This window comes from Cryptomeria japonica, unplaced genomic scaffold (assembly GCF_030272615.1).
Source record: "Cryptomeria japonica unplaced genomic scaffold, Sugi_1.0 HiC_scaffold_90, whole genome shotgun sequence".
NCBI classification, from domain to species: domain Eukaryota; kingdom Viridiplantae; phylum Streptophyta; class Pinopsida; order Cupressales; family Cupressaceae; genus Cryptomeria; species Cryptomeria japonica.
In genome coordinates this window covers 490,001-502,979 of record NW_026728912.1, presented here as the reverse complement: position 1 = coordinate 502,979, position 12,979 = coordinate 490,001, and the positions used below count along the sequence as shown (strand labels likewise).

General features: G+C 62.9%; 2 non-coding genes across 2 annotated transcripts; both read left to right on the top strand.

Moving 5' to 3' along the window:
- The first annotated feature begins 1,708 nt into the window (after positions 1-1,708).
- On the top strand, positions 1,709-1,827 carry LOC131864699 (5S ribosomal RNA). The gene has a single exon (XR_009363463.1). It is a non-coding gene; the product is annotated as a 5S ribosomal RNA (ribosomal RNA).
- A 7,730-nt stretch (positions 1,828-9,557) lies between these two features.
- On the top strand, positions 9,558-9,676 carry LOC131864698 (5S ribosomal RNA). The gene has a single exon (XR_009363462.1). It is a non-coding gene; the product is annotated as a 5S ribosomal RNA (ribosomal RNA).
- The last annotated feature ends 3,303 nt before the right edge of the window (positions 9,677-12,979 follow it).

Sequence of the window (12,979 nt, the reverse complement as noted above, 5' to 3'; positions counted from 1 at the left end):
ACCAAGGCGCGCAACCCAGCCAAGGTGCCCACCGCAGCGAAGGTGCACGCGAGGTGCGCACCCGAGGTGCACACCCGGGGCAAACCGGGCTCCGACTTCGTGCACGCCGCACCTTGGAGCACACTTCAGAGCGCTCCTTGGTACGCACCAGGGCGCGCAACCCAGCCAAGGTGCTCACCCCGGCGAAGGTGCACGCGAGGTGCGCACCCGGGGCAAACCGGGCTCGGACTTCGTGCACGCCGCACCTTGGAGCACACATCGGAGCGCTCCCGGGTTCGCACCAGCATTGCGCACCTTTGATGCGCTGCCTTCACTAATTTCCAGAAAAGGCAAAAAAAAGAAAAAAATGAGATTTTAAAATTTCCGTTTTGAAAGATAGTGAAAAAAACGGAACGCGTGGTGCCATCTTGAGCCCGCCCTGGTGTGCAGCCCAGGCAAGTTGTGCGCACCAAGGCACCCACCCTGGCCAAGGTGGGTCACGGGGTGGGTCCTAGGGTGGGTAACGGGGTGGGTACTAAGGTGCGTGCCAAGGTGGGTCATAGGGTGGGTGCCAAGGTGGGCACCAGGGTGGGTGTGCACCAACCCTAGCCAGGGTAGGTCACGGGGTGGTTGTCGGGGTGGGCGTCAAGGAGCCAAGATGGGTGGCAAGTAGCCAAGTTGCGTGCCAAGGTGGGTGTCGGGGTGGGTGCCAAGGATCCAAGGTGGGTGCCAAGGAACCAAGGTGGGTGTCTGGGTGGGTGCCGAGGTGGGAGCCAGGGTGGGTCCCAAGGTGAGTGCAAAGGTGGGTGCCAGGGTCAAGGTGAGTGCCAATGTGGGTTCCAAGGTGCCAGGGTCAGGGTGAGTGCCAATGTGGGTTCAAAGGTGCTAAGTTGGGTGCGAGGTTGGGTGCGAGGGTGGGTGGGTGCCAAGGTGTGCTAGGTGGAAGCCCGGGTGGGTCGGCATCCCATGGGTGTCGAGTTGGGTGCCTGATGGGTGCTTCTTGTCAAGTTTTAGTCGCCGGGACTCATTTCGAGCCTTAGAGGTCGTTTCTTGTCCGGTTGCCCTGTCTTCGACCTGGGAACCCAATTTTGGTCCTCGGGTCCCATTTTTTTTTGTCTCGCATCCCACTTTTGGCCTGTGGCCTTTTCGGGGTCGATTCTCGTTTTGGGCATCAGAGCATGTTTCTTCTCCTAAAACCCAATATTTGTTTATTAAGTCTCGGAACACATTTTTGTTCTCGTGGACCCATCATGGGTCTTGGAACGCATTTGTGGTCCTTGGGTCCCATTTTGCATCCCGAAACTTGTGTTTTGGTGCTTGATCCCTATTTTGGGTGCCCACCTTGCACCAAGTGCGCACCCGGGGCAAACCGAGCGCCTTGGTGCACCGGGGCAAGATCGAGCGTGCACCCGAGGCGCCCCGAACATGCACCAAGGTGCACTCGGCCCACATGTGAGCGCAGGTCGTTGCGCCCGAGGTGGTGTGTGGGCACCGCGTTGCAGACGGGACACTGCACGCACACGACGCCCCCTCCAGGTGCACGCACGTAGGCCGGGCCGGGTGCACACCCGACGCCCTAGCAAGGTGCGCGCACCCGGGCAGGGCTCACACTTGGCGAACGGGGCGCACTTCGCGAGGGAGGGTGTGCACCTCGACGGGGGTGGGTGGCCGGGGTGGATTCGCACGTGGGTCGCGGTTTGCTAAGTACACACTGCGACAAGCTCATAACGGGTGCGATCATACCAGCGTTAGTGCACCGGATCCCATCAGAACTCCGCAGTTAAGCGCGCTTGGGCCGGAGTAGTACTGGGATGGGTGACCTCCCGGGAAGTCCCGGTGTTGCACCCTTTTTTAGTTTTTCGCCGGGCGTCGCAATGCTATTTGAATAAACCTTTTGCCCGTTTGCGTTCTCGTCGGGGCCGGGCCGGGCCGGGGTGCGCTGCCCGCACTACCGCGCGCGCGGGGGGCGACACCGAGCGCGCACCCGAGGCGCCCCGAGCACACAGGCCACGGTGCAACCCGGGCGTTGTGCGCGCACCCCGGTGCGCCCGAGGTGCTGCGCGCGCACCCAGGTGAAATCGGTGTGCACCTCGGCCAGTGCGCGCTCGGTCGAGTCGCGCACGTTGGCCAAGGTGCACGGTGATGTTTCTTACTCTAAGGTTCCGCACCAGACGCCCGGGACAGGTGAGCGAAGCTGGGCGGGGCCGGGTGCGCGGCCGGGGCAGGTGCACGCAGCTGGAGAGAGCTTTGGAGCACACTTCGGAGCGCACCAATGATGCGCTCCATTCAAAAGTTTCCTGAAAAGGCAAAAAAAGTTGAGATTATAGAATTTCCCACTTGAGAGATTGTAAAAAAAAAAAATTTAAAATGAAGGAAACGCGGGTGCCAAGGTGTGCGCAGCCCAGCCAAGGTGTGCGCACCAAGGCGCCCACCCTGGCGAAGGTGCACGCAAGGTGCGCACCCGAGGCAAACCGGACAATTAACCCAACTTTCGACTTCGCGCGCACCTTGGAGCGCACTTCGGAGCGCTCCTTGGTGCGCACCAATCTTGGGCACCTCGGAGTGCACCATGGCGCCCACCAAGGTGCGCACCCGGGGCAAACCGAGCTCCGACTTCGTGCGCACCTTGGAGCGCACGAAAGGTGCGCACCATGGCGCCCACCAAGGTGCGCAGCCCAGCCAAGGCGTGCGCATCAAGGTGCGCACCCTGGCGAAGGTGCGCACCCGGGGCAAACCGAGCTCCGACTTCGTGCGCACCTTGGAGCGCACAAAAGGTGCGCAACCCAGCCAAGGTGTGCGCACCCCGGTCAAACCGAGCTCCGAATCGTGCGCACCAGAGGTGCACGCCATCGTGCGCACCTTGGAGCACACTTCGGAGCCCTCCTTGGTGCGCGCCGATGTTGCGCACCTCGGAGCGCACCCGGGGAAAACAATGCAATTAACCCGACTTTCGACTTCGTGGGCACCTCGGAGCGCTCTCGGGTTCGCACCTCGGAGCACACCGAGGTGCCCACCCTGGCGAAGGTGCACGCGAGGTGCGCACCCGGGGCAAACCGGGCTCCGACTTCGTGCACGCCGCACCTTGGAGCACACTTCGGAGCGCTCCTTGGTGCGCACCAGGGCGCGCAACCCAGCCGAGGTGCCCACCCCGGCGAAGGTGCACGCGAGGTGCGCACCCGGGGCAAACCGGGCTCCGACTTCGTGCACGCCATGGTGCCCACCGCGGCGAAGGTGCACGCGAGGTGCGCACCCGGGGCAAACCGGGCTCCGACTTCGTGCACGCCGCACCTTGGAGCACACTTCGGAGCGCTCCTTGGTGCGCACCATGGTGCCCACCAGGGCGCGCAACCCCGCCGAAGGTGCACGCGAGGTGCGCACCCGGGGCAAACCGGGCTCCGACTTCGTGCACGCCGCACCTTGGAGCACACTTCGGAGCGCTCCTTGGTGCGCACCATGGTGCCCACCAGGGCGCGCAACCCCGCCGAAGGTGCACGCGAGGTGCGCACCCGGGGCAAACCGGGCTCCGACTTCGTGCACGCCATGGTGCGCACCGCGGCGAAGGTGCGCACCCGGGGCAAACCGGGCTCCGACTTCGTGCACGCCGCACCTTGGAGCACACTTCGGAGCGCTCCTTGGTGCGCACCAGGGCGCGCAACCCAGCCGAGGTGCCCACCCCGGCGAAGGTGCACGCGAGGTGCGTACCCGGGGCAAACCGGGCTCCGACTTCGTGCACGCCGCACCTTGGAGCACACTTCGGAGCGCTCCTTGGTGCGCACCATGGTGCCCACCAGGCCGCGCAACCCAGCCAAGGTGTGCGCACCAAGGTGCACGCGAGGTGCGCACCCGGGGCAAACCGGGGTCCGACTTCGTGCACGCCGCACCTTGGAGCACACATCGGGGCGCTCCCGGGTTCGCACCGGCGTTGCGCACCGTGGTGGGCACCTCGGAGCACACCAAGGTGGGCAGCGAGGTGCGCACCTTTGATGCGATGCCTTCACTAATTTCCATAAAAGGCAAAAAAAAAACGAGATTTTAAAATTTCCGTTTTGAAAGATAGTGAGAAAAAGGGAATGCTGGTGCCATCTTGAGCCCGCCCTGGTGCGCAGCCCAGCCAAGGTGTGCGCACCAAGGTGCCCACCCTGGCGAAGGTGCGCGCCCGGGCAATTAACCCAACTTCCAACTTCGCGCGCGCCAGGGTGGGAGCGCACCCAACAACCGGGCCTGGGAAGAGCCAATGCGAGAAACCCCACCAAACGCTCTGACAAAAAAAGAGGGGGCGCTCCAGTAACCCCGCTTCGGAGCGCACCCTGGGCAAACCCAGCCAAGGTGCCCACCCCGGCCAAGGTGCAGGCGAGGTGCGCACCCGGGGCAAACCGGGCTCCGACAACGTGCACGCCGCACCTTGGAGCACACTTCGTAGCGCTCCCGGGTGCGCACCTCAGAGCACACCAAGGTGGGCAGCGAGGTGCGCACCTTTGATGCGCTGCCTTCACTAATTTCCAGAAAAGGCAAAAAAAAAAGGAGATTTTAAAATTTCCGTTTTGAAAGATAGTGAAAAAAACGGAACGCGCGTGCCATCTTGAGCCCGCCCTGGTGCGCAGCCCAGGTAAGGTGCCCACCCTGGCAAAGGTGCGCACCCGGGCAATTAACCCTACTTCCGACTTCGTGCGCGCCAGGGTGGCAACCGGGCCTCGGAAGAGCCAATGCGAGAAACCCCACCAAACGCTCCGACAAAAAAAGAGGCGGCGCTCCAATAACCCCGCTTCGGAGCGCAGCCGGGGCAAACCCAGCCAAGGTGCCCACCCCGACGAAGGTGCACGCGAGGTGCGCACCCGGGGCAAACCGGGCTCCGACAACGTGCACGCAGCACCTTGGAGCACACTTCGAAGCACTCCCGGGTGCCCACCGGCGTTGCGCACCGTGGTGGGCAGCGAGGTGCGCACCTTTGATGCGCTGCCTTCACTAATTTCCAGAAAAAGGCAAAAAAAAATGAGATTTTAAAATTTCCGTTTTGAAAGATAGTGAAAAAAAAGGAACGCGGGTGCCATCTTGAGCCCGCCCTGGTGCGCAGCCCAGGCAAGGCATGCGCACCAAGGTGCCCACCCGAGGTGCACACCCGGGGCAAACCGGGCTCCGACTTCGTGCAGGCCGCACCTTGGAGCACACTTCGGAGCGCTCCTTGGTGCGCACCATGGTGCCCACCAGGGCGCGCAACCCAGCCAAGGTCTGCACACCAAGGTGCCCACCCCGGCGAAGGTGCACGCGAGGTGCGCACCCGGGGCAAACCGGGCTCCGACTTCGTGCACGCCATGGTGCCCACCGCGGCGAAGGTGCACGCGAGGTGCGCACCCGGGGCAAACCGGGCTCCGACTTCGTGCACGCCGCACCTTGGAGCACACTTCGGAGCGCTCCTTGGTGCGCACCATGGTGCCCACCAGGGCGCGCAACCCAGCCAAGGTGTGCGCACCAAGGTGCACGCGAGGTGCGCACCCGGGGCAAACCGGGGTCCGACTTCGTGCACGCCGCACCTTGGAGCACACATCGGAGCGCTCCCAGGTTCGCACCAGCGTTGCGCACCTTTGATGCGCTGCCTTCACTAATTTCCAGAAAAGGCAAAAAAAAACGATATTTTAAAATTTCCGTTCTGAAAGATAGTGAAAAAAACGGAACGCGGGTGCCATCTTGAGCCCTTCCTGGTGCGCAGCCCAGGCAAGTTGTGCGCACCAAGGTGCCCACCCTGGCGGAGGTGCGCGCCCGGGGCAAACCGGGCTCCGACTTCGTGCACTGCATGGTGCCCACCAAGGCGCGCAACCCAGCCAAGGTGCCCACCGCAGCGAAGGTGCACGCGAGGTGCACACCCGGGGCAAACCGGGCTCCGACTTCGTGCACGCCGCACCTTGGAGCACACTTCAGAGCGCTCCTTGGTGCGCACCAGGGCGCGCAACCCAGCCGAGGTGCCCACCCCGGCGAAGGTGCACGCGAGGTGCGCACCCGGGGCAAACCGGGCTCCGACTTCGTGCACGCCATGGTGCCCACCGCGGCGAAGGTGCGCACCCGGGGCAAACCGGGCTCCGACTTCGTGCACGCCGCACCTTGGAGCACACTTCGGAGCGCTCCTTGGTGCGCACCATGGTGCCCACCAGGCCGCGCAACCCAGCCAAGGTGTGCGCACCAAGGTGCACGCGAGGTGCGCACCCGGGGCAAACCGGGGTCCGACTTCGTGCACGCCGCACCTTGGAGCACACATCGGGGCGCTCCCGGGTTCGCACCGGCGTTGCGCACCGTGGTGGGCACCTCGGAGCACACCAAGGTGGGCAGCGAGGTGCGCACCTTTGATGCGATGCCTTCACTAATTTCCATAAAAGGCAAAAAAAAAACGAGATTTTAAAATTTCCGTTTTGAAAGATAGTGAGAAAAAGGGAATGCTGGTGCCATCTTGAGCCCGCCCTGGTGCGCAGCCCAGCCAAGGTTTGCGCACCAAGGTGCCCACCCTGGCGAAGGTGCGCGCCCGGGCAATTAACCCAACTTCCAACTTCGCGCGCGCCAGGGTGGGAGCGCACCCAACAACCGGGCCTGGGAAGAGCCAATGCGAGAAACCCCACCAAACTCTCTGACAAAAAAAGAGGGGGCGCTCCAGTAACCCCGCTTCGGAGCGCACCCTGGGCAAACCCAGCCAAGGTGCCCACCCCGGCCAAGGTGCAGGCGAGGTGCGCACCCGGGGCAAACCGGGCTCCGACAACGTGCACGCCGCACCTTGGAGCACACTTCGTAGCGCTCCCGGGTGCGCACCTCAGAGCACACCAAGGTGGGCAGCGAGGTGCGCACCTTTGATGCGCTGCCTTCACTAATTTCCAGAAAAGGCAAAAAAAAAAGGAGATTTTAAAATTTCCGTTTTGAAAGATAGTGAAAAAAACGGAACGCGCGTGCCATCTTGAGCCCGCCCTGGTGCGCAGCCCAGGTAAGGTGCCACCCTGGCAAAGGTGCGCACCCGGGCAATTAACCCTACTTCCGACTTCGTGCGCGCCAGGGTGGCAACCGGGCCTCGGAAGAGCCAATGCGAGAAACCCCACCAAACGCTCCGACAAAAAAAGAGGCGGCGCTCCAATAACCCCGCTTCGGAGCGCAGCCGGGGCAAACCAAGCCAAGGTGCCCACCCCGACGAAGGTGCACGCGAGGTGCGCACCCGGGGCAAACCGGGCTCCGACAACGTGCACGCAACACCTTGGAGCACACTTCGAAGCACTCCCGGGTGCCCACCGGCGTTGCGCACCGTGGTGGGCAGCGAGGTGCGCACCTTTGATGCGCTGCCTTCACTAATTTCCAGAAAAAGGCAAAAAAAAATGAGATTTTAAAATTTCCGTTTTGAAAGATAGTGAAAAAAAAGGAACGCGGGTGCCATCTTGAGCCCGCCCTGGTGCGCAGCCCAGGCAAGGCATGCGCACCAAGGTGCCCACCCGAGGTGCACACCCGGGGCAAACCGGGCTCCGACTTCGTGCAGGCCGCACCTTGGAGCACACTTCGGAGCGCTCCTTGGTGCGCACCATGGTGCCCACCAGGGCGCACCCGGGGCAAACCGGGCTCCGACTTTGTGCACGCCGCACCTTGGAGCACACATCGGAGCGCTCCCAGGTTCGCACCAGCGTTGCGCACCTTTGATGCGCTGCCTTCACTAATTTCCAGAAAAGGCAAAAAAAAAACGATATTTTAAAATTTCCGTTCTGAAAGATAGTGAAAAAAACGGAACGCGGGTGCCATCTTGAGCCCTTCCTGGTGCGCAGCCCAGGCAAGTTGTGCGCACCAAGGTGCCCACCCTGGCGGAGGTGCGCGCCCGGGGCAAACCGGGCTCCGACTTCGTGCACTGCATGGTGCCCACCAAGGCGCGCAACCCAGCCAAGGTGCCCACCGCAGCGAAGGTGCACGCGAGGTGCGCACCCGAGGTGCACACCCGGGGCAAACCGGGCTCCGACTTCGTGCACGCCGCACCTTGGAGCACACTTCAGAGCGCTCCTTGGTACGCACCAGGGCGCGCAACCCAGCCAAGGTGCTCACCCCGGCGAAGGTGCACGCGAGGTGCGCACCCGGGGCAAACCGGGCTCGGACTTCGTGCACGCCGCACCTTGGAGCACACATCGGAGCGCTCCCGGGTTCGCACCAGCATTGCGCACCTTTGATGCGCTGCCTTCACTAATTTCCAGAAAAGGCAAAAAAAAGAAAAAAATGAGATTTTAAAATTTCCGTTTTGAAAGATAGTGAAAAAAACGGAACGCGGGTGCCATCTTGAGCCCGCCCTGGTGTGCAGCCCAGGCAAGTTGTGCGCACCAAGGCACCCACCCTGGCCAAGGTGGGTCACGGGGTGGGTCCTAGGGTGGGTAACGGGGTGGGTACTAAGGTGCGTGCCAAGGTGGGTCATAGGGTGGGTGCCAAGGTGGGCACCAGGGTGGGTGTGCACCAACCCTAGCCAGGGTAGGTCACGGGGTGGTTGTCGGGGTGGGCGTCAAGGAGCCAAGATGGGTGGCAAGTAGCCAAGTTGCGTGCCAAGGTGGGTGTCGGGGTGGGTGCCAAGGATCCAAGGTGGGTGCCAAGGAACCAAGGTGGGTGTCTGGGTGGGTGCCGAGGTGGGAGCCAGGGTGGGTCCCAAGGTGAGTGCAAAGGTGGGTGCCAGGGTCAAGGTGAGTGCCAATGTGGGTTCCAAGGTGCCAGGGTCAGGGTGAGTGCCAATGTGGGTTCAAAGGTGCTAAGTTGGGTGCGAGGTTGGGTGCGAGGGTGGGTGGGTGCCAAGGTGTGCTAGGTGGAAGCCCGGGTGGGTCGGCATCCCATGGGTGTCGAGTTGGGTGCCTGATGGGTGCTTCTTGTCAAGTTTTAGTCGCCGGGACTCATTTCGAGCCTTAGAGGTCGTTTCTTGTCCGGTTGCCCTGTCTTCGACCTGGGAACCCAATTTTGGTCCTCGGGTCCCATTTTTTTTTGTCTCGCATCCCACTTTTGGCCTGTGGCCTTTTCGGGGTCGATTCTCGTTTTGGGCATCAGAGCATGTTTCTTCTCCTAAAACCCAATATTTGTTTATTAAGTCTCGGAACACATTTTTGTTCTCGTGGACCCATCATGGGTCTTGGAACGCATTTGTGGTCCTTGGGTCCCATTTTGCATCCCGAAACTTGTGTTTTGGTGCTTGATCCCTATTTTGGGTGCCCACCTTGCACCAAGTGCGCACCCGGGGCAAACCGAGCGCCTTGGTGCACCGGGGCAAGATCGAGCGTGCACCCGAGGCGCCCCGAACATGCACCAAGGTGCACTCGGCCCACATGTGAGCGCAGGTCGTTGCGCCCGAGGTGGTGTGTGGGCACCGCGTTGCAGACGGGACACTGCACGCACACGACGCCCCCTCCAGGTGCACGCACGTAGGCCGGGCCGGGTGCACACCCGACGCCCTAGCAAGGTGCGCGCACCCGGGCAGGGCTCACACTTGGCGAACGGGGCGCACTTCGCGAGGGAGGGTGTGCACCTCGACGGGGGTGGGTGGCCGGGGTGGATTCGCACGTGGGTCGCGGTTTGCTAAGTACACACTGCGACAAGCTCATAACGGGTGCGATCATACCAGCGTTAGTGCACCGGATCCCATCAGAACTCCGCAGTTAAGCGCGCTTGGGCCGGAGTAGTACTGGGATGGGTGACCTCCCGGGAAGTCCCGGTGTTGCACCCTTTTTTAGTTTTTCGCCGGGCGTCGCAATGCTATTTGAATAAACCTTTTGCCCGTTTGCGTTCTCGTCGGGGCCGGGCCGGGCCGGGGTGCGCTGCCCGCACTACCGCGCGCGCGGGGGCGACACCGAGCGCGCACCCGAGGCGCCCCGAGCACACAGGCCACGGTGCAACCCGGGCGTTGTGCGCGCACCCCGGTGCGCCCGAGGTGCTGCGCGCGCACCCAGGTGAAATCGGTGTGCACCTCGGCCAGTGCGCGCTCGGTCGAGTCGCGCACGTTGGCCAAGGTGCACGGTGATGTTTCTTACTCTAAGGTTCCGCACCAGACGCCCGGGACAGGTGAGCGAAGCTGGGCGGGGCCGGGTGCGCGGCCGGGGCAGGTGCACGCAGCTGGAGAGAGCTTTGGAGCACACTTCGGAGCGCACCAATGATGCGCTCCATTCAAAAGTTTCCTGAAAAGGCAAAAAAAGTTGAGATTATAGAATTTCCCACTTGAGAGATTGTAAAAAAAAAAAATTTAAAATGAAGGAAACGCGGGTGCCAAGGTGTGCGCAGCCCAGCCAAGGTGTGCGCACCAAGGCGCCCACCCTGGCGAAGGTGCACGCAAGGTGCGCACCCGAGGCAAACCGGACAATTAACCCAACTTTCGACTTCGCGCGCACCTTGGAGCGCACTTCGGAGCGCTCCTTGGTGCGCACCAATCTTGGGCACCTCGGAGTGCACCATGGCGCCCACCAAGGTGCGCACCCGGGGCAAACCGAGCTCCGACTTCGTGCGCACCTTGGAGCGCACGAAAGGTGCGCACCATGGCGCCCACCAAGGTGCGCAGCCCAGCCAAGGCGTGCGCATCAAGGTGCGCACCCTGGCGAAGGTGCGCACCCGGGGCAAACCGAGCTCCGACTTCGTGCGCACCTTGGAGCGCACAAAAGGTGCGCAACCCAGCCAAGGTGTGCGCACCCCGGTCAAACCGAGCTCCGAATCGTGCGCACCAGAGGTGCACGCCATCGTGCGCACCTTGGAGCACACTTCGGAGCCCTCCTTGGTGCGCGCCGATGTTGCGCACCTCGGAGCGCACCCGGGGAAAACAATGCAATTAACCCGACTTTCGACTTCGTGGGCACCTCGGAGCGCTCTCGGGTTCGCACCTCGGAGCACACCGAGGTGCGCACCTTTGATGCGCTGCCTTCACCAATTTCCAGAAAAGGCAAGAAAACATTGAGAAGGTGTGCGCACCGAGGTGCCCACCCTGGCGAAGGTGCACGCGAGGTGCGCACCCGGGGCAAACCGGGCTCCGACTTCGTGCACGCCGCACCTTGGAGCACACTTCGGAGCGCTCCTTGGTGCGCACCAGGGCGCGCAACCCAGCCGAGGTGCCCACCCCGGCGAAGGTGCACGCGAGGTGCGCACCCGGGGCAAACCGGGCTCCGACTTCGTGCACGCCATGGTGCCCACCGCGGCGAAGGTGCACGCGAGGTGCGCACCCGGGGCAAACCGGGCTCCGACTTCGTGCACGCCGCACCTTGGAGCACACTTCGGAGCGCTCCTTGGTGCGCACCATGGTGCCCACCAGGGCGCGCAACCCCGCCGAAGGTGCACGCGAGGTGCGCACCCGGGGCAAACCGGGCTCCGACTTCGTGCACGCCGCACCTTGGAGCACACTTCGGAGCGCTCCTTGGTGCGCACCATGGTGCCCACCAGGGCGCGCAACCCCGCCGAAGGTGCACGCGAGGTGCGCACCCGGGGCAAACCGGGCTCCGACTTCGTGCACGCCATGGTGCGCACCGCGGCGAAGGTGCGCACCCGGGGCAAACCGGGCTCCGACTTCGTGCACGCCGCACCTTGGAGCACACTTCGGAGCGCTCCTTGGTGCGCACCAGGGCGCGCAACCCAGCCGAGGTGCCCACCCCGGCGAAGGTGCACGCGAGGTGCGTACCCGGGGCAAACCGGGCTCCGACTTCGTGCACGCCGCACCTTGGAGCACACTTCGGAGCGCTCCTTGGTGCGCACCATGGTGCCCACCAGGCCGCGCAACCCAGCCAAGGTGTGCGCACCAAGGTGCACGCGAGGTGCGCACCCGGGGCAAACCGGGGTCCGACTTCGTGCACGCCGCACCTTGGAGCACACATCGGGGCGCTCCCGGGTTCGCACCGGCGTTGCGCACCGTGGTGGGCACCTCGGAGCACACCAAGGTGGGCAGCGAGGTGCGCACCTTTGATGCGATGCCTTCACTAATTTCCATAAAAGGCAAAAAAAAAACGAGATTTTAAAATTTCCGTTTTGAAAGATAGTGAGAAAAAGGGAATGCTGGTGCCATCTTGAGCCCGCCCTGGTGCGCAGCCCAGCCAAGGTGTGCGCACCAAGGTGCCCACCCTGGCGAAGGTGCGCGCCCGGGCAATTAACCCAACTTCCAACTTCGCGCGCGCCAGGGTGGGAGCGCACCCAACAACCGGGCCTGGGAAGAGCCAATGCGAGAAACCCCACCAAACGCTCTGACAAAAAAAGAGGGGGCGCTCCAGTAACCCCGCTTCGGAGCGCACCCTGGGCAAACCCAGCCAAGGTGCCCACCCCGGCCAAGGTGCAGGCGAGGTGCGCACCCGGGGCAAACCGGGCTCCGACAACGTGCACGCCGCACCTTGGAGCACACTTCGTAGCGCTCCCGGGTGCGCACCTCAGAGCACACCAAGGTGGGCAGCGAGGTGCGCACCTTTGATGCGCTGCCTTCACTAATTTCCAGAAAAGGCAAAAAAAAAAGGAGATTTTAAAATTTCCGTTTTGAAAGATAGTGAAAAAAACGGAACGCGCGTGCCATCTTGAGCCCGCCCTGGTGCGCAGCCCAGGTAAGGTGCCCACCCTGGCAAAGGTGCGCACCCGGGCAATTAACCCTACTTCCGACTTCGTGCGCGCCAGGGTGGCAACCGGGCCTCGGAAGAGCCAATGCGAGAAACCCCACCAAACGCTCCGACAAAAAAAGAGGCGGCGCTCCAATAACCCCGCTTCGGAGCGCAGCCGGGGCAAACCCAGCCAAGGTGCCCACCCCGACGAAGGTGCACGCGAGGTGCGCACCCGGGGCAAACCGGGCTCCGACAACGTGCACGCAGCACCTTGGAGCACACTTCGAAGCACTCCCGGGTGCCCACCGGCGTTGCGCACCGTGGTGGGCAGCGAGGTGCGCACCTTTGATGCGCTGCCTTCACTAATTTCCAGAAAAAGGCAAAAAAAAATGAGATTTTAAAATTTCCGTTTTGAAAGATAGTGAAAAAAAAGGAACGCGGGTGCCATCTTGAGCCCGCCCTGGTGCGCAGCCCAG